Genomic DNA, 19,900 nt, shown 5'->3' with positions numbered 1-19,900 from the left:
GAAAGTTGACTCCTGGTTTGCTTTTTCTTTTTTCTTTTTTCTTTTGGCCTGGCAGCTTCATGTGAATCACAGGAGACATTTGGTTGAATGGCACAGGTCCAACAGGGCAGCATGAACGATAAGAGCCCTCAGCCAACAAGGTGCCACATACATTAAGAAGGACATTCATGTGATTATATTTGATACATTCTGGTACGCTGATATTTATTTTTATTCCTGAAGTCGACATGTCTGCATTACCTACTTCATTCAGTCTGCACACTTTTGCTCGTTTGTGGCGGTCAAATGCAATCTCTGCAAAATAGTTTCTATGCAGCGAGTCGCTATGGTTATAGTCAACAGGTCAGAATGACACAGTCGCCTCACAACTATTGTTATTTTAGACAAATGTAGCCACTGAAATGTTTTAGACCTGAATAATTGTAATGTTAATTTTCTAATAGTTATTTGTCGCAGTGAGGCGTTACTATGAAGTTTACAACACTGCTTGTCATCCACATGACCTGTTATTGTAGTGAATCAGTACATGTATGGTGTCTATAGACCATACATGTACTGTTGTATATTTACCTGTATGAATTAAGGCACCACTGGTCGTAAAGAAAAATAGTTTTCTCTAGAAATCTCACCTTAAAAGGTTATAAATCAAAGCCAGACCATTGATGCTCATTCAGCAGCATCACTGAATGGACTCTCCTCTCAGTCTGTGCTTGTTGGGAACAGACGTGCTCCAACATTCACACACACACACACGTCCGATCATTTTCTTGCCATGTGGTTTCCTACTGTGTGTGTCACTGTGGGCAGCAGCGCTTCCGTGTCGCTCTGGCACCAGTCAGGAGCTCCACGCCCTCATAACCTCCCATCATCCCTCTGCCAAGACCTCACTTCCTGTTACTCTTTCATATTGTGTTCAAGTTGGATTTGAAGATATTTGTTTCACATAATTTAATAAATGGACGAATGTGGACACACATCTGCTTAAGTACAAGAGAAAAAGAAGAAAGGACATTGTTTGCAAAGCCACTTAACTCTTGTCAACTTATGTAAGTGTTGCTGAATGATATTTCGGGGTGTTGACCGACCAAAGTTTCACTTATTACAATAAAATAGAAGAAGAGAAAGCATTGATTCAGCTGCTTCCACAGGAAGTTATTGCAACTGGCACTCTGGACATTGCTGTAGTCATGATTTGAACCTTGATCCCCAACAATCAAGGGGGACACAAAAAAAAAAGAAACTAACAAAAATTCTATAAGTTGGAAACGTATCTCTCTGAATTACTGCGGAAGATGAACATATATACTGTCCTTTCTCACTAGTTTTATGTGTTGTGTGTTTTTACTGGTTACTTGTGAGTTTCTTTCCACACATTAATAAATCATCCTAAATTGCTTGCAAACATGAATAGAAACACTTGAAGTTATTTCACAACCATTCTAATTTTAATTCTATTTTTGTCTTGAAACAAAGAATTTTGTTAGTTCGTCGCTCCTCTTTCAGTTTTAGCTTGAGTGTTGACACAAGTTCAAACTCTGCCACTCCTGTGAGAGATAACAGGTCTTGAAAAGCGATCCCTCGCGTCCAGCTTGTTATTTATACCCCAGGGAGTTTCTCGCTGGTATTCCTAATTGGCAGCTTCTGTATACATCGTGTCCCATGTCACATGATTATGGCTCGATTTCCCATCGAAACAGTTGTCGTTCCCGCCTGCCGAGTTATAGAGTTGGTATAATTGCAACAGGTGAAATTCGGTTCCTCGTGAGAATGATAAGCCGTGCATTGGGAGCAGCTCATGTGTGAGAATAGCTGCAGAACAAATCTATTAGTGTGAAACATGCAGCTCCGCTTTAAATACTCACTGCAAATCAACCCCGAGCGTTTACTCTTGTCAGTCCCCAAGTTATTCTGGTTGAAAGGCAAACTAAAATGACTCCTGACATTTATCTCAATAGTGATGTTGCTCTGCAAGTTTGCAGCGAGGATGTATTTATTTTTGAGGAGCAAAGCTCTTGGGTCATGCAGTTATTGATGTTTCATCGCAGGTCTGAAGAAAGAAAGCAGGAGCCCTGCGAGGCTGGAAGATGTTTTTATTTAGCCTTATAAATAAAGCAATAACGGCTCATTTCACATTGACCTTGATAGGTTCTTTTTATTGAGGATTTGCTGCCAATGTCTGCTGCATGAAGTAATCTTATAAAGCAATTCTTATAATTGATGTTCTAAAAGTGAGAGCACATTGAATCTGACATCTGAGTGACTTTCAAAATGATATAGATCCAGCAAAACTGTAAAACATGAAAGTGAATGTCCTTCATTTGAAGCGCAATCCCATAAAAAGGACTCATAAGGTCAGACAAGTCTAACTAACAAACATTGACATTCCCTTTTAAGTTTTCTTGAGCTTAAAAGGTAAACTTGAAATGAAATGAAATATTGATTGATCTACTAAATCTACTACACAAAATATTAATGTGTGGCAACAAATTAAAGGTTTTATTTCTGATTTCATGTCTGCTTCATAAAACTGACTGAATCTGTGATTTTACTGCTCTCATTGTTGTGTTTATCCTCTAAAGTGGCCGGTCCTCTGTGATCATGACATCAAACTGCATTTTCTTTTGCTTTTTGGACCATCCAGCTCAGATTTCCCTGTGTGTTCGTTTTTGTGATCATGACTCAGAATATGAGAACTTGATGTCCTTGCATAGAAATCAGGTTTCAATGACGCAAATCTTTAAATTCTAAGATGAACCTGTTTCATTAAGAGCATGATGTTGCTGTGGTTAGCTTTGTTGCCCTATAGCGAGGATATCCTCCTGTTCGAGTCCAAGCTGTGGACGTGTTGGTTTTCTCTGGGAACTCCAGCTTTGTTCTTCAGTCCAAACATTTGCATTTGATGTCCCTGTTGCCGTGTGATGAACCGTCCTTCAGTCGGCTGGGATCCGATCTCACACCACAAGCCCCTACATTAGATAAAGTAGAATGAAAGATGGATGGACATACTTTATGTGTTTGTCTTTTAGTTGAACAGCCTTTCAAGTTGCCCCTTGGGCATTTTGTTATCACTGTGAATCTGAGCTCGACTGAAGATGAGGCAGTTGTGGTTGAGTTTAGAACATGACGGTATAAATGGTCTGAAATCTGAAAAGCATAAAAACAACTTGTGTTTGTGTGTGCATGTGCACTTATTAATGGGGACTCGATTGATGTCACCGTGGCAACAGCAATTGCGGTCAACTTAGATGAATTCATTACATTGTTTGTTAAAGCCATGTTTTAGGATGGTTAAGACATAAAGTGTGTGTGCTTGTATCGTCTATCGTCGGTGACTTGTAGAACTACTCCGGACAAGTTTATCTTATGAATCAGTGTTGAGTTTAAGCACCTGCCCAGAAACCCTCTGCTCACTTCCAGCACTCCCCTCCGATCACTTTCCTGCAACTTGAGCTCACATTCAAAAATAGTAATAGTCCGTAAGCTATGCGCACACAATCTTCACTCCGCACACGCACACGCACACGCACACACACACACACACACACACACACACACACACACACACACACACACACACACACACACACACACACACACACACACACACACACACACACACGTTATTTTCATATAGTGGTTCTAAAACATGAAGGAGGTGAGATTTGTTTATGAACTGCAGAGCACTGATGAAGTAGATTACTATTAATAGACTTGTTACAGAAATTATTGGCACCGGGGGGGGATCCAGTTAGCTTTTTAGCTTTTGTTGTTTACTGAGTAAAATTGTGTCAGCAGGTGAGAAATGAATGAAATCAACAGCTTGCACACTGGTGGATTATTGTTTTGTGCATCCCTGGTGCAGTGTGTAAATGTTATTTCAATAGAGCTTAAAAAATTATTCCTTCATGACAATATGATTTGCCATTTCCCACTTCATTTCAGAACAGAAGTGAGTTTACGTTAAAGCATTTTTTCTATACAGCTGTAACAACTTTTCGTATTGTTGCAGCAGTTTAGTGCAGCATCTACATTCTTTCAATGGACTATATAAATTGAAGGTGAAAAAATGTCTTATTTTGATTAGATTCTCTTTTCCATTAGATCTTGGCTGCTTGTTACCAAATTATTCTTCTCTCTGCTTACATAGTCCCACAAATATAAGAATAGTGGGAAGAGCAACAATTCCAAAGAGATAGTCATCAGATAATCTTGCTGTTGGACTTATAGTGGCTAAAAAGGTTTTATGGTTTTTCAGCAGAAAAACTTTTCAGGAGTGAAACACTGAATGACGACTGTCAAAGTTGAGATCGCACATACATTGTCATACATCGAGGGCCTCCCAGCACGGCGACCTCCGCGGACCAGAGGACGTTCTCGTATATTATCTGCACACATGTTCACACCTACGCTCCACCCTGCAGGGCGGCTCCGTGATCTGTAGGTCAGTGGACTTTTCTCGCCTGTCTGCTTCTTCACACGAGTTCGTAAGGTGACCTGCTTGGCCTGCTTGTTCACATGTGCTGCTGAAACATGGTGAGCCGAGTATTCTACGTGATTTGGGCTTCTCAACAACTAAAAACTGTTTAGTTTTTGGGGTTTTCATAGTTTGTCATGGATAAAAGCCACAGAGAGAGAGAGAGAGAGCGAGAGAACATGCAAACTCTATTTCTAAACGACGTCGGAGTGGTAAGACTGAGAATCAACATGCACAAGAAGTCCAAAGTCAAAAGCAGTATTTAATAGATGATTACAACCAAACAGAAGTCTCAAAAAAAATGTAAACCAAAACCATATTCAAAACAAACTAAGATGGGGAACCAAGAAAACATCCCGAAAGCAGGACAAAGTAGTGGCTAAAAGTGGAAGCAGGTAATATAACAGGTAACACAGCAGACAGACTCCTCAAAATACAAAAAAATGACTTTATCAGGTGTGATTGTCACTGGCAGCATCACATCTTTCACTTCCTGCATTAACACTGAGTTCCGGTTGTTTCAGTGACTTCATATCCCCCTTTAGGTTGAATTACAGAAAGATGTAATGCTTCTTTTTATGTCTGTGGTTTTCTCCTGTCGACAATTTGAGTTTGAAGTGAGCTGGGCCGGTCAGAGTTTGCCGGTGAGACCTGAGAGGAGCGCAGAGCTGCTGTAATTGAGATGGGATTTGTGTTGGAGCAAAGGATTAGTATCTTCCTAAAGCCAGGCAGGGAATAACAGCTGACATTAATTATGTAACCAAACTGATTAAAAAAAAAAAAAAAAAAAAAAAAAAAAGGCACTTTTTTGTCATTTTAGTCCCAAATTGACTTAAAAAAAGATATTTATCCAGCTGATTCTGTGAATGTTGAAGGTTAAATTCCAAGGAAACGATAACAAAATATTCACAGTTTACCTCAAATCTCAAATAGAAACTTCATCAGTGGTGTTTGTAACACTTAACATCAGCTATTTAACGTGGGGATGTCAGTTCGTGTGACGTTTTGTTGAGTTTCACCATGAAAGACGTCTTTATAATGTATCTGTGAGGACGAGGTCCCCTGCAGAGAGATTTCAGTCTCCAGGATACGGTCCAATACAAACTGTCATTTTATCCCTCCTGACTGCTCTGCATAGTCGAGCTATAAAAGATCGTCAGTGCATACCGAAATAGACCACAATGTAATTCCAAATCATGGGCAGTGATTTGTGGTCCATGATGGAGTTTGAGAGTCAAGTAATGGACGATAGTTGTGAACTTTGAGAAATGTGGATTTTTCATGTTTCCTTCATATGATGAGAACCAAATTTCTCAGTTACGCATTTTGTTTTCACCATATCTTGGACAAAAGTCTTATTTCATCAGTGCTCCGGCAACACAAGGAAATATTAGCACATTGGCGATCCCTTCATGCTTAAACTTTGCCTATCGGTGCTGTGGTGAGAAACAATGGTGGTCACACCCGAGTTGTGGCTTCCCACAGTAAACCAGACTCATGCCAGGAATGTCACCACTGATCCGATGGGCTCTGGCACGGCGTTTCGACATGAGCCAGGGTCCCTGGGTTTGACCATCACAGCTGGATTCTCCACTTATCCTCGCCCCCACCTTGCTGCCCCGCTCACTGTTTATAGCACTCGCGTTACAGTGGGTTTGCAGGATTCGAGCAGCAACCTCATTTGCACTGATTGATGATCGAGAATCGACTCATCTGAGCAAGACGTCACAAAAAATAGCCATGAAATTAAATTAAAAATATAAACAGGATAAGCTGAGCGGAAAGCAATGCTGATGTCTAACCTACTTATGAGCTGTGAAAATAATACATGATGAAAGTTCATGAAGAAAACCTGAAGTGCACATGAATAACATTAATTTACTTTAACTGCAGTCATTCTACTACAAACACTTTTCAATCTGAAAGAATGTGCCTGTTTCGATGACCATGAAAACTGAGAGTAATCACTTTAGAATGAAGATAATCAGATCTTGCATGTTTACATGCACTTCAAAATGTAGCATTTGGAGTACCTTAGTACTTGGACACACATGAAGTGACACAAGACTCCAACCAGTCTTATGTTAAACAGCTTCACTTTAGCTGTGTTTTCATTATTTTTCATCTCCATTCACTTCTTTCAGAGGCCAGTTTTCAGAAACAACATCCACACTGAATGGGATTGTTGTTCTTTGTTAATAAACTGTTGTTCCGGGTGGCCCGAGGACAGACGGCCTGTCGTGTCTCTCCGACTGAGCCGCACAAAAGGACGAGAGATGCTGTGACTGTGACTCTTTCAGAGTTGTAGATCTGACCGATAGCGGGCCTCAAAACATTTTTCACCACGACACATTCTGTGAATTCTTCTCCTGATGGTGTTTTGCTTCCTGGCGCCTCAGAAAAAGTGCAAAACACGCATGCACATGCTTTTGTTTTAATGTCTTTCGGGACTTCAAACCATTTTCTACAGATTTACTCCAAACTCAATGATGACTATACGACACAACCAAGTCAGATTAACGTCTCACTTAAAATTACTGTGCAATCATTTTTAGAACATTAATTCCAAGCAATGCATCAGAAGATCATTTCCAATGGTTCTAAATTCCAAAGCTCCTCACCCAGTTGTAACTTTAGCACTAAAACCACACCCTAACCCTTTTAATACGTGGAAAATGCAACACAATTAGCCTCGCACTGTAGCGCAAGAGCCACAAGTCTGTGTGCTGCAAAGAAAGTGATGGCAGACGACGACATGCTTGTTTGTTGTGTATCATTTCTTTATACCAGCCTTCGACAAATTCCTGAGCACTGTCATCACAATGTCAGCGTTTCCCTTTATTACTTTATAACACACCATTTTAACTCTCAAAAACATGCAAAATATATCATGTATTCATCAGTCTCCACACATTGCATTGATTGTTAATTAACGATACGTTAATATTTTGAAGTCCTTTGAATTTGCGCATCACTGTTCTGCTGTACAAGCTGTCATTGGCAAAAAGTACTTTTTATTACACTATTTTGATTACACTGGATGCATACATGAAAACTTGCACTCGTTTCATATTTATAGTGCTTTACTCAAACACAGCTTCTCCTTGTTTTTGTTTTTTTTAATAATTTCACATTGACAACATCAATTAGATGAACATACCCACAGCAGTGTCCATCTCACTATTTAGTGTCACAATTTAATCATGCATTTTATTAATGTCATTAGTGTACAATTGTTAGTTTGAAGGAAATATGGACAATATGGATTTTACTAAATAAAGTATGAATAGTTATACACTGTGAGAAGTCGTCTATCCATTTAACCAGATGTCATTTCTGATCGAAATGTTGGATCTAGATTACAGTATAACAGAATTCAAAGGTTTATCAATTGTACATTATGTGTGTTAAGGCTAGATTTACAACCAGTCGTCTCCATTTGATTAGTCACTCACTGACCACTTCGTTAGATTGAAGTGTATGTGCGGGTGCAAGCGTGCGCGAAGCACGCCGCAGAAACTGCACATGAAGTTTGATATCACTGGATATTGAGAGTATAAGAACTCCAGCCTGTCATGGCCGACGTCCACTGTGGGATTCACCGTATCTCAGAGAGCGAGAGGCGGCGGGAGAGCTTCAGGCCCTCGACTCAGACGGACGTGCGACTCTGTCTTCGTCTCACACAGAGTTTTGACACCATAGTACCGAACAGCTGCATGGACACAGAAACATTACGCAGTCTGGGGAGTCGGGTGGCCTTAAAAGCGATGACTCTTTCCTGAGAAACATCGATTTCTCAAACACTGAGGAGCAGCAACATCGACTGTTTGTTTTAAGGAGAATAGAGAAAATTGCATTTTGAAAGTTAACTAAAAGATAAAATCACAAAAGCAGCGGTGTTTGGAAAGTTAAAACCTAAAAGACATTATTTTTTTATTTCTACGAGACATAAACACGACGTGTTTCTCATTTCTGGCACCAGCCTTTGCAGGTGAATCCTCGAGGTCTTGTGTAAGTTTGGTTTGGCACAGTAACCTAATTCCACACATCTCAGAGCATCAGGTGTGTGAATCATGTTGACAAACGCTTAACGCTGCTGCTTCACCTTTTAACATTTCTTTAATATACGCATTTGTCAATAAGAGTGTGAATAGCTGAAGAGAATTCTACATTCTCTGACAGCTGTAAAGAAGTATGGATCCTTGGACAAACACTTGTTTCGGATGTTGGCCTGTCGGTTTCTGTTTTACCACCGTTCCTCATCAGTGGTTTAATATCCTTGGAGTTTTGTTATGACCTTTGCTCCACTCTGGGCCGCAGCACTTCATGTTCGCCAGACGTGTTTCTTTCCATACTTTCATGAAGCAGTAATCAAAGAGCAGAAGGGCTCCAGTTTCAGGGATTGAGTCACTACATCAACTCGTTTGCATAAACAGTGCTCAATGTCACAATAATTCAGCTAAACCATGTAATTTCTTTTCTTTGTTTTGCTCTTATTCATTTGACCAACTTGTTTTGTAGTGACATTTTTTCATTTGAGAGTTCCAGTATTTACTATGAAGTCCAAACTTAGAGCTAAATAAGTAAAAGCAAATAAAATACAGTGTGCCTACTATTGTAACAGTTGAACTTTTTCCGTCTCAATACATGCTTAAAACTGCATTTTGAGCTTAATAAATGGTATTCTGACCATCATAATTCCAGAAATTGGATGGCTCTCAGATCCAGAATGAGCTGATTAATATGCAAAACCATGCTTCTTATTGAAGAAGTGGCAATCATTTAGTTTGGAGCAGTGAAATGGCTCATTTGGCTTCATTAGAAGTGGAGTTGACAATATTCTTCTCCTTATATTTAGTTGTTTTTTTTGCTGGAATTAACATTAAAGTAGGATGGGAGAAGGTATACTCTGGTAACGTTAGTATTCTGGTGTTGTCCGTCCCGGATCACCCAAACAAACGGAGCTCATTTTATGGTTTCCTTTTCTGTAATGAGACGTCTCGGCGTTCACTGGGTTTGTGACGAATTTACTGCTCGCAGTGAATGAAGCTCTTCACTTAAACAGTGTTGTTGTAGCGTGTCTCTGTGTGGTTCAGCCCTTTTCCTTCACTAGTTTTTGTCACCAGAGGTCCCTCTTGTCACAACTGAGATTCAACCCCAGGTCCTCTCTGATTAACGTCTTCAGACTTAACCTGATGCTCCACAGGAGTTGGTTGAGCAAATGTCTTATATAGTATTAAAATACAGAAATATAGAGATGATTCACTGTTGTTCAACAGATTTAGCAAAAAAAAAAAAGAACAAATCTAACTTTTTTGAGAAGTAAACATATTATTGTTGTGTGAGCTTATCGAGGCAGTTCTGAATGAACGTTACACTGTAGAAATCCAAATCTAAAGATGTGTTGCAGTTTATAAATATCCCACAACCTTATATTAAACTCCAATTGCCTGCTATAATATGAAGACTTCCTCACCAGTTCCTATCACTTTGCTGCAGTTGAAATAAGATCCCTGGTTCACGTTCACCCTGACGAGCTTTTATCGATCGCGTATTGACGAGACGGTCATTATGCCCTCCACGAATAACCTCACGGGCTGCAGGACGAGGTCGTAGCTCAGCCGTGGCTGAAATGCGCCAACATTGTGTTATTTGTTTTGCAGGTGTCCTACGATGGCAGAGCTTTGCTTTCTCACACTAGACGCCTCCGTCGGGACGCGAGGAAGTGAATTGTGAGGCAGTGCAACGTCTGAGTCAGACTGTTGAATTCAGCAGCACTCTGTTAGAAGAGAAAATAGATTTTTGTGGACCAAGTGGTTCTTGTAAAGCCGAGAAAACATGTACAGTAGCTGTGTGTTTTTTTTTTTTTTTTTATTTCCATGGAAAATCTATTTTTATTCCTCACGTCTGTTCACACATATGAGCTCAATGGTTTGTGATTTGCTGCAGCAGCAGTTTAAGATGATCATCTTTGGTCATTTATCTCATAAAAACGGCGTTTACTTTCAGGATTCTTCCAAACGCTTTGATTGGGATTGAGCGCCTGTGCTTGGTTTGTAGACGATGTGAAATATTTCTGCTATTTATCTTTTGTAATGAAAAGCGGCTGCCGGGAGAACTTTTCAGACAGTGCAGCATTCATCACTGAATGGTTTTAAAAGGTTTGCTTTGAAGTCGTCTGCCCGCGATACACTTCATTAGGAAGCATCAACAGGATATGGCTTTTACTGGTGCACATCACCCCGCCCCCCCCCCCCCCCCCCCACACACACACACACACACACACACACACACACACACACACACCCGCCCCGCCCCGCCCCAATCCCCAGATCGTCTTTCCAGTCGAGCCGGGAATCGATCGGTTCACGTAACACAAACAGACAAAGCCATGTTCCTTTGTTACATGTCATCGTTTCGGAAACAAAATCAGGTTATATTTCGCAGCCTTATCAATAATGTCATAAGATGGTAAAATATTTTTTATAACCATGATTGAGAGAGAATTTCATCATGTGTATGAATGAATATGGCAACTAAAAGTGTTTATTTCTAAGAAATGCAGTCATATTTATCTATTATTTCAATATTGGCTGCAGTTATTAATCTGAAAATATTTTCTTTTAATGATACTTGAATCATGTTGTTGTGATAATGGATCAAATATTCTGTTATGCTATTGGAATGCCACTAAATTTGCTTTGTCACATTGACAAAGGCCAAAATGATTGCGTTATTGACCGGAATTGCATTCATGGCCATGCTTACATTACTGGTCGTTCCATCTTATTTCTGTCGTTTGCAGCTCTGACAGAAGTGAAGTGTTTGTGTGACGTGCCGTTCAGACCACCGGGTCCCCAGTCAGTCTATTCATAGGTTTGTCTTGCTGACTTCAGGCACAAGGCAGCAGTGTCAGCCAGTCGCTGGAGGCTGCAGGAGACTGCTGAGTCAAAGTCAGCATAACTTCGCTGTCTTCTTCAATATTCCTGTCAAGGCTCAAACGCTTTCCGTGTTTACGTGTGTGTAATACGCATGTAAAGATAAATGTCGTGGATCTTTCTCGAGAAACCTTATGAAGCTGGATACTTAGAAAGTTGCACGTGGATGCACAGTGGTGTAGTGTTTAGCATGTTTGCATCACAGGAGAAGATCTTTGTTAGATCCCTGGTGCTTTTCTTCCAAAATAATGGTCTGAACTGAATTATTGTCTGTAGGTGTCTAACTCTAACCCGTCTATGGTGAAACCAGCCTTTCACTTTATATCAGCTTGTATAGGTTTCCTGCGATTAAAGGATGAATTTGAGCTGCAGAAATCATTTTAATAACTCACATACCTGATGCATGAATAGTATGAATTTGTGATGCAACCAAAAAAAAACCATTTTAACCTACACTTGTGCAGACGATGCAACTGTTCATTATTTATAAACTATAGAGAAAAAAAACAACTTTTTGCATTGATCGATGGCTTAAGATTAAATTGATTTAAGATTCAAAGGTTTGGTTTCCTTTAAAGAAATTGCTCTGTCATGCAAAGCCCTCTGCAGTGCTTTTCTTGTAAAAGTGGCTCCTCCAGTGTTGTAGTGCAGTACTTCAGGGGGAAAAGCAGCTGAGTCACAGATGCTGGTGTGAAGTTGATCTCATTTTTATTTCACTCAATCTGTTTAAGCGGCGTGTTTCCCGTCATCCACCACGTCTTGGAGAAAACATCTGACGGTCTGCGTTGACTGCCCTCCACCGGCTTTGTATGCCAGTGTGATGCGCCTCGCTGTGAAGAACCACGGGACGACGCCAGGGAGGGGTGGGAGGTGGGGAAGAGGGAGCACTGTGCGTGTGTGTGTGTGTGTGTGCTTTTCTTTGACAATTCTTCTGCTGACAGGGATTGTGTGCAAGCGGGCAGGAGAGGGAGAAAAGGGAGTGAACAAAAAACACTAAGCTGCCAACTCCTGTGGCAGCAGCAGAGTGCTCAGAGAGAGAGAGAGAGGGGGGGGAGAGAGAGAGGGATAGAAAGCCTGCCATTCGCACAGAGAGGTTTGCATCCTCCAGCGTGGTGTTTTGCTGCTGAGCTGACCTTGCAGAGCTCAGACTCGACTGTTTGGAGCCTCGGGCAGCAGCGACCATGGATCCTGCAAGGTCTATCCAGCATGAGATCAGCTCTCTGAAAGGTACCCCACTTTTTCTTTTTTTTTCTTTTTTTCCTCGCCTGACTCTTGTCATCGCTATCAAATGCTTTCTCAGGCTTTCTCAGGACTGCCTCGTTTTCCCACAATCCTTCTGTGGTGCGGACTTCTCCAGCGTGTCGGTGCAGAAGGAAAGTTCAGTTTTGAGCGTTTCAGTAAGTGGCGGCCAGAAAGGGGGATTATAATCCTCCTGCTCACTGCATTTTTCAGTGGATGAAAAGCTTTTGTTTCCCTTTTGTGGGCCGTTGTGGCCGAGGTGCCAGGGTGCCGGGGTGCCGGGCAGCGATTGTGCTGAGATGGTGCGTTTTATGAGGCAGCGTGTGAGATGCAGTGCCGGCGGTCCTGCAGGATGCGGCAGGTTGAATGCGTCTGCGCCGTGGAGCTGCAGAGAGGGCTGCTGCATCGCCGCGGTAACGGCAGCGACACGGCCAAGTGCGGATGGCACTGTTGGTGCAGAGAGTGAGGGGGGAAACTGTCGGGGAGGGGGGAAACAGCTCATCATGCGCAGCTTCTCTCAGCCCTTCACTTCAGTTTCTTATATAGAGTGTTTACACCCCCATGTGTGCTCCTCCCACCTGCAACTTACTACATCCTGTAACTGTATGTCTCATCACTTCACTGCACAGCCGCGGCACAAACACTGAAGTGTGTCAAATAGTATAATGGAGTCAAATTCAAAATGATGGAACGTGTTTATTTCTGTTATTGAAGTACAAAAGAACAAAATAGAAAGTGAAATCCTTAAAATGTAATGACAAACACAAAATTTCATAATAAACACACTTCGAATACACAGTTTTTGTATAATTTGTTTACTTGGCTGTCCTGTTGAATCCTTTAAGAAAATGGAATATTTAAAGAAAACGGCACAATAACAAACTTTACTCATGCACCAGATTGAGATAGAGGAAAAGTCACATGCAACATTTTGATTAACTTTATTACGAAGTCTTGAATTAGCGGATATTTTTGATGAAATCATGGTGAAATCGACCTAAACAGATCAGTTCCTCATAAGCTCACTCTTTGTACTTGTGCTTTCCTTCTGTGTGGCTTCGAAATAGTTTATTTCTCTTAGAAAAGTGTTGCCATATTCCACCAGATGAGATTTATTGGTGGGATTCTCTCTTTCTGATGCTGTATTGAGTTCATGTCCCAGAATTTGATACCAGTCCGTCCAAGAAATGGACAGGTGAAGATAAATGTATGTTCTTTCACGGCACGATGAAAGACAACATTTGGAACAAAGCCTTCTTCATAAAAGTGAGGGATCCTGCTTATTTATTTCGTATATGTTCCTATACTTCTTCGTGGCTAAAACATCCATTCCCATAAATATACTGTCCAACAAAGGTTGCATGATTAAAGTCCTTCAGTCTGTGTTTTCAGTTGCATTAGTTTAATTTGCATAACAAATTTGAGTAAAATCCCAGTTTGTGACATTGCTTTTTTCGCCCATTTGATTAATTAGATTGTTAAAAGCAGCCCCAGTGACATTTATAGCAAAAAAAAAAAGGACCCAACCCTGCTGGTGAGAGCGGTTCAGCCCAGTGAAGAGCCTCTTTAAAGCGCTGAGGTTTTGTCTGCAGTATGCAGGCCCGGCGAACTGTGGTAGCACTTTGGAGGAGTTTTCCATGTGTTTGAAGGCCTTTAAATGATCCTGGAGAGGAGATCTGAAGGTCCATTCGGACCGGCGGAGAATGTTTTCCCCGGGGCTCGGGAGACAAAAGCTCCCTCGCTTCACTGAGCACTCCCAATGGACTTCCTTAATTTGTTGGAGTCTGCTGCTGCTTACTCAGTCAGACAGAGTTCATTTGTACGCACGTCGTCACTTCAAGACCATTACTCCCATTGTCACTTTTTCTTTTTTTTTTTTTTTTTTGTGGTAGGGACTCGGCTCTTCACACAGGAGCCTGTTGATGGGCTCTCGTATGTGTTGGGACAAGCAGAGTCAACACTGAAATGTGGCCTTTGTGGCCTGTTAATAACGGCAGTATTCACCTAGGAAGACACGGCATAGCATTCCTGTCTGCTTTTCCTCTTTCTACCAACCCATTCCTGGCCATGAATCAAATATTTGGAGGAACAAATATTAAATTCTAAAAAGCCATACTTGGCAAGATCACTAAATCCAGGAAGGTGACGAGTTCACATCTCGATGGACCCTTTAAACTGAGTTTTTCTGTGAAGATTCTACTCCCAAAATCATATATTTTGATTTAATCTGTGGACTGGCTGCGTACACTCTTTATATACAATGTATAACCATCACACCCGTTACTGCTAAATCTTTACATTGTGGCTTATTTCATAATAATGCTGCAGCCACTGGTTTCTTGGTTATCGAAAAAAAAAAGAAAAAGAAAAGTCACATTTTGAATTACTTTCATTAGAATTGAACATTAAGTACAGCATAATGACAAGCTTGACTTTTACCTTCACATGTTCTCGCTCCTGTTGTGTCTGTGGCTCATTAGTTTTCAGCTCTGTCGCCCCCTTATCTGTGTGTTTTCACAAATACCACTCTGTTATGATTTACGCGCTCTGAAGGTTACGTGCTGGTGAAAGGGGAGATGTCGGCTACAAACCCGGTATGTCCAGTTAAAAAGAGAGTTTAAGGTCAGAAGCCGCTGCGTTTGACCTCCGACAGGAATCACATTACAGGCGTGCATGGCGAAAAGGTAAAGCAGCTTTCTGACATTTGGAAGATTTCCTTCCACACAGATTCCTCTTCAGTGTTTTCATCCTGCTAGTCGGTTGTGATCACAGAAAAACGATCTAATAGGTGGACGTTGAATTCATAAACACTGGGATCTAAAAGGCAATGTGACATTTTTCACCTTGCAAGAACATGCAATTATGTAAAGAAAAAAATAAAAAATTCATATTGTATTCAAAATGATGATTATAATAATCCTTTTAATGAGTGTTTTTTTTTTTTACAATTTAGTAGATATACTAGAATATGAGCCTGTAACCTGCGGCTCTGGAGGAACATGTTTGTCAGTAGTTTGTCATGTACAAATATGTCATTTCATTGTCTGCTGCATACTGCCTTTCACTTTACCCTGATGACTGTCTCATTCTGGTTTTCGGATTAAATCTAAATAAAGGAAAGTCTCTGAGGAAAATAGTTTCATTTGCAGACTCACTCATACGTTTATTGTCAATGGTGCCGGTTTACCTGCTTGTTTGAAACATGCAGAAAAACAATTGAAACATTGAACACTGGCTGTGGTAGAAGAAACGTTTGTTTTTTTAAAATATGTAATCTGATCCAAATTGTCCAAAACCTCAAACAACAAACATCAAAATTAATTTTAAAATCTGTAATATCCCTCATATATATTTTTCAACTGCCTGCTCCTTCCAAGTTCATACACTTATTCCATGCAAATTCTTTTTACAAAAACTCATGATGCTTTGAAAAGAGTTGTTATTCTTCATGTTTGCTCTTTTTATGAGAGATAAAGATGTGCTTAACTGCGTTAGGATGCACTTAAGTACAATGTGGCTTTGACTGGCAGAAAACAATAATCCTAATATGAGGAGTGAACTTCTTTCCTCTGTGTTCAGCTCGTGCACTGTGTGGCGCCCTCTACCTCCGAGGCTGTGATCTGCAGGCGTTATTACCACATCCAGACAAATAAACCAGATGTGAGCGAAGCTCAACCAAATTTGAGGAGTGTGTTTAACATCACAGCCGTTCCCAGGGACATAAATAGAGTTTGGGTTGGACTATGATATCTCTATGATATCTGAAAATGAATAAGTGTTCTCTATTGATTTTCCAACATGTGTATCTGCAGTCCTGCTCTGGGTGATATCTGCCCATAATCCCAATATCAGATCAGGGATTTTGACTTTCTGCTGCTGCTGCTGTGTAGAGAACATGACCTCATTAGTGGAGGGGGGGGCTGCAGTTTACGATATCTGATCCTCATGAATCTACTGAGCGTATGTGTGGAAAATCTAGATGTTTAGAAGCTATTTTTCTGCACGGTTGTAACGCTTGAACATATCGAGTGGCTTCCTTCATTCACCGCGTCGGTTGGATGTCGCTGATGCCCACATCCTGTCTGCATTTCGTGCACTAAGATGTCACCTTTCCGATTCCAAATAGCGTCGGTGTTCAGTCGCTGACGGATGCTTGGGGCGCTATTTGAGCTGCGGGAATCGGTGGGTGGCGTCGTTTCAAATATCTCACCTATTTCTGTACAGCCGGGAGGAGAAGTCGGTCCCAGATGGAAAACCCTGCCATGGTGTGCAAAGTGCACAGACTGAAAAATAAACATCAAAGCAAGTGTGTGTGCGTGTGTGTGTGTGTGTGTGTGTGTGTGTGTGTGTGTGTGTGTGTGTGTGTGTGTGTGTGTGTGTGTGTGTGTGTGTGTGTGTGTGTGTGTGTGTGTGTGTGTGTGTGTGTGTGTGTGTGTGTGTGTGTGTGTGTGTGTGTGTCCTTCCTGAAACGCGTGTCTCTGGGCTTATTGTTTTGGTTTTACAACCCACAGGTTTGCTGTTTTGGTTGACTTTCCGCAGCTTTGTTCTCCACAGCAGGATGTTGTCTTTAGCTTCAGAGAAGAGCTGATACAGTTATCGTCCTACAATGAGGCTGCAACAACACGTTTATTCTCATTTGCGACAATGATGAGTTATTACGGGTTCAGCAGGAAGGAGCAATTACGACGATTGTGAGCCTCAGACCTTCATCCTCTCTATCAAATCATAAACACGTGACCGTGTACTACAAAGATATATGTAGGAGGTATGGGTTGGGAATTTATGAATATCTAAATTATACAGAAGAGAAAAGAGAAAACTTGGGCTACATTATATATTGCAAATTCAGATGCCAACATGCATAATATACATATCAGAGACCACTGTTGCATGCTCTGCAGAACCTTGACGGAGTTCTAATGTATGAGCAGATATATGCAGTTAAGCCTGTGATCAATACAAATGCTTTTTTTATTTCTTGTGTGTGAGAGTATAATCTATGGTGGGCTTTGGCTCAATAATAGTCTGTTTGCTCCTGCTGGAGCCGTCAGTTATCCCGGTTGAGAACTCTGGCCATGTTCCGTGTCCTCGTAACTCCTCAGATGTGATTACTTAATCCCATTAACCTCGAGTTTCCTGCAATTCAGAGGGCCGGCTGCCTGCGTAATTTGACACATCCTCTCTGATCTTCCCCTCCTTCCTCTAATCCTCTGCGTGATTACACCCGTCGTGCTTTGTTTTGTCAAAGGGGGGGGGGGGGGGGGGGGGGGGGGGGGGACAGGGGGGATTGGAACCAGGTGACTCTCAAGATGAAAGCTTTACCTAAACTGACCAGCAGGGCGCACTGTGAGTGAAGCTACTACAAATAATGAGTCTGCAGTCAAGCGCTATCAAGGCAGGTTTCTGGAGCCATTACTGTTATATTGGGCTCTGCTTTTCTTCAGCTCTGCCTCAGGCGACTTGTGGTCGAACCATTCATCTCCATGTTCGGCCATTAGAGTCAGATTCTGTCTGCAACATGTTTAGTCCAGAAAGAATTGTTCTTTCAAGTTAAACCCTTACTAAAGTGTATTTTGCAAATTTTACCGCCTATTAAAGTTTAAGCAGTGTGTTTTTGAAGTGGTGCATAATTTTCTCTAAATATGTTTATTTTGTTTTTCTGTCTCTCTCCAGGTAAGTTGCTGTTGGGCCTTTTTGAAACTCTTTGAGATGTTGACTTGGTCCCGTGAGGCTGCAGGGTGAGCAGATCAAACACTCATGATGCTCTCTGGTATCATCATTTTGTTCGGGTTGGTGTCGCTGTTTGTTTCTAATTTATTTCCCACTTGTTCCAAACCGTCTTTCAAACTGACGTAGTCTTTTTTTTTTAAAGAAAAGTAGCTTTTCACTCCATATAATAGATCACTTGTCACACTCGGTTGTTGTTTTCTGCGATATGAAAAAGCTGCAGGGGATTTGAGTCAATATGTCTTTTTGCTCTGATATCAAGCCACGAGATTTATCCAAACCTCATCTGGAGCTCCAGGCCTCGTCTTTCTGCTTAAATCTTTATCTCTTTTAAGAGAAGAACAAGTCACATGGGCTGTTTAGTCATTTCTTGCATTCTGAGGAAACTTTTCTTGGATTCAGTCTCATGTTAGTATATTTACTCAAAATAGTGCCCCCAAAAAACTAAAATCCATTTAGCTTGCACTGTTCTGTTTCAGTTTTCTTCTTTAAGGATAAAGTGTATGAACTGTCTTTGTTTTCTGAAAATAATTACACTTTATTTATATTCCTATTTTGTCTTATCTCTGGAAAGCTCTAATGGTTGTGCTACTCCTCCATTCTACTACAAACTACTACTATAAGCGCCGTGTCAGTTTTATTTACACTTAGCTACATGCACACATGATATATTTTTTCAATATTTTGCAAATGTATTAATCCATATTGGGTTACATTACTTGATGCCTTGCAGTTGTTTTATCTTGTGATTAAATTAACTTGATATCTGATCACACCACATTCGAGCTTTGGTGTATTTATTCCAAAGCATCTGAAAATCTGAAGATGACTAAAATTCTTTTTCATGTCGGTTTTCCTTTACATGTGCGCAAATGAACTGTAACTACCCGGTGTGAGTTTTATTTCTGCATCTCTTGCCTCCATCTCATGATTCACACTGGCATCTAAGTTAGTCAGTAATTGTAAGCTATGGAGCCTCCATGCTTGTGCCATTTTGAGAGCTTGCCTGGTGTGTGGTGCAGTTACAGAAGCTGCAGGGGCTTCTTTAGTCCGCCAGCCCTCAACCGCAGGCGGAGCAGCCGACAGCAGCCAGCACGGCGCTTTCTCCGAAGCACTTTCTCCGAAGCAGATTGTGGCTTCCAATGTGCATTATTTTCCGCCGAGGCTGTGAAGTCTGGGACCGATGTGGAGAAAGGCTGGGCGAGATGGTGAGATGAGGACAAGAGCCGGAGCGGAGCTCACAGTCAGTGGGTTTATTTTAAAGTAGCTCCTTTCACAGTGTGTCAGGGTGGGGTTTATGAGGAGGACAAGCTGATATACAGGCCCCCTCTAATGGCGCCCCACACATATCATGCTGACAAAGAGTAGCCGCAGAGCTTTTCCTGGTCCAGAGTGAGTTGTAGCTGCAGGAGTCAAAGTGCCTTTGAGTTTTGTCCTTGTGAGTTTGGCAGTCAAACACACCATTGTACTGAATATATCACCCAGTACTTTGGACTCCTATAGGTTCATCCTCACAGTGACT

At 41.3% G+C, this 19,900-nt stretch overlaps 1 protein-coding gene across 4 annotated transcripts in view; it reads left to right on the top strand.

Moving 5' to 3' along the window:
* pleca (plectin a) overlaps positions 1-19,900 on the top strand; it is a 92,715-nt gene that overhangs the window by 13,571 nt on the left and 59,244 nt on the right. The window lies entirely within an intron of this gene.

Source organism: Blennius ocellaris (assembly GCF_963422515.1).
Source record: "Blennius ocellaris genome assembly, chromosome: 20".
In the NCBI taxonomy this organism is placed as follows: domain Eukaryota; kingdom Metazoa; phylum Chordata; class Actinopteri; order Blenniiformes; family Blenniidae; genus Blennius; species Blennius ocellaris.
The sequence above is the reverse complement of the archived record's forward strand: the minus strand, read 5'-3'. Positions and strand labels throughout refer to the sequence as shown.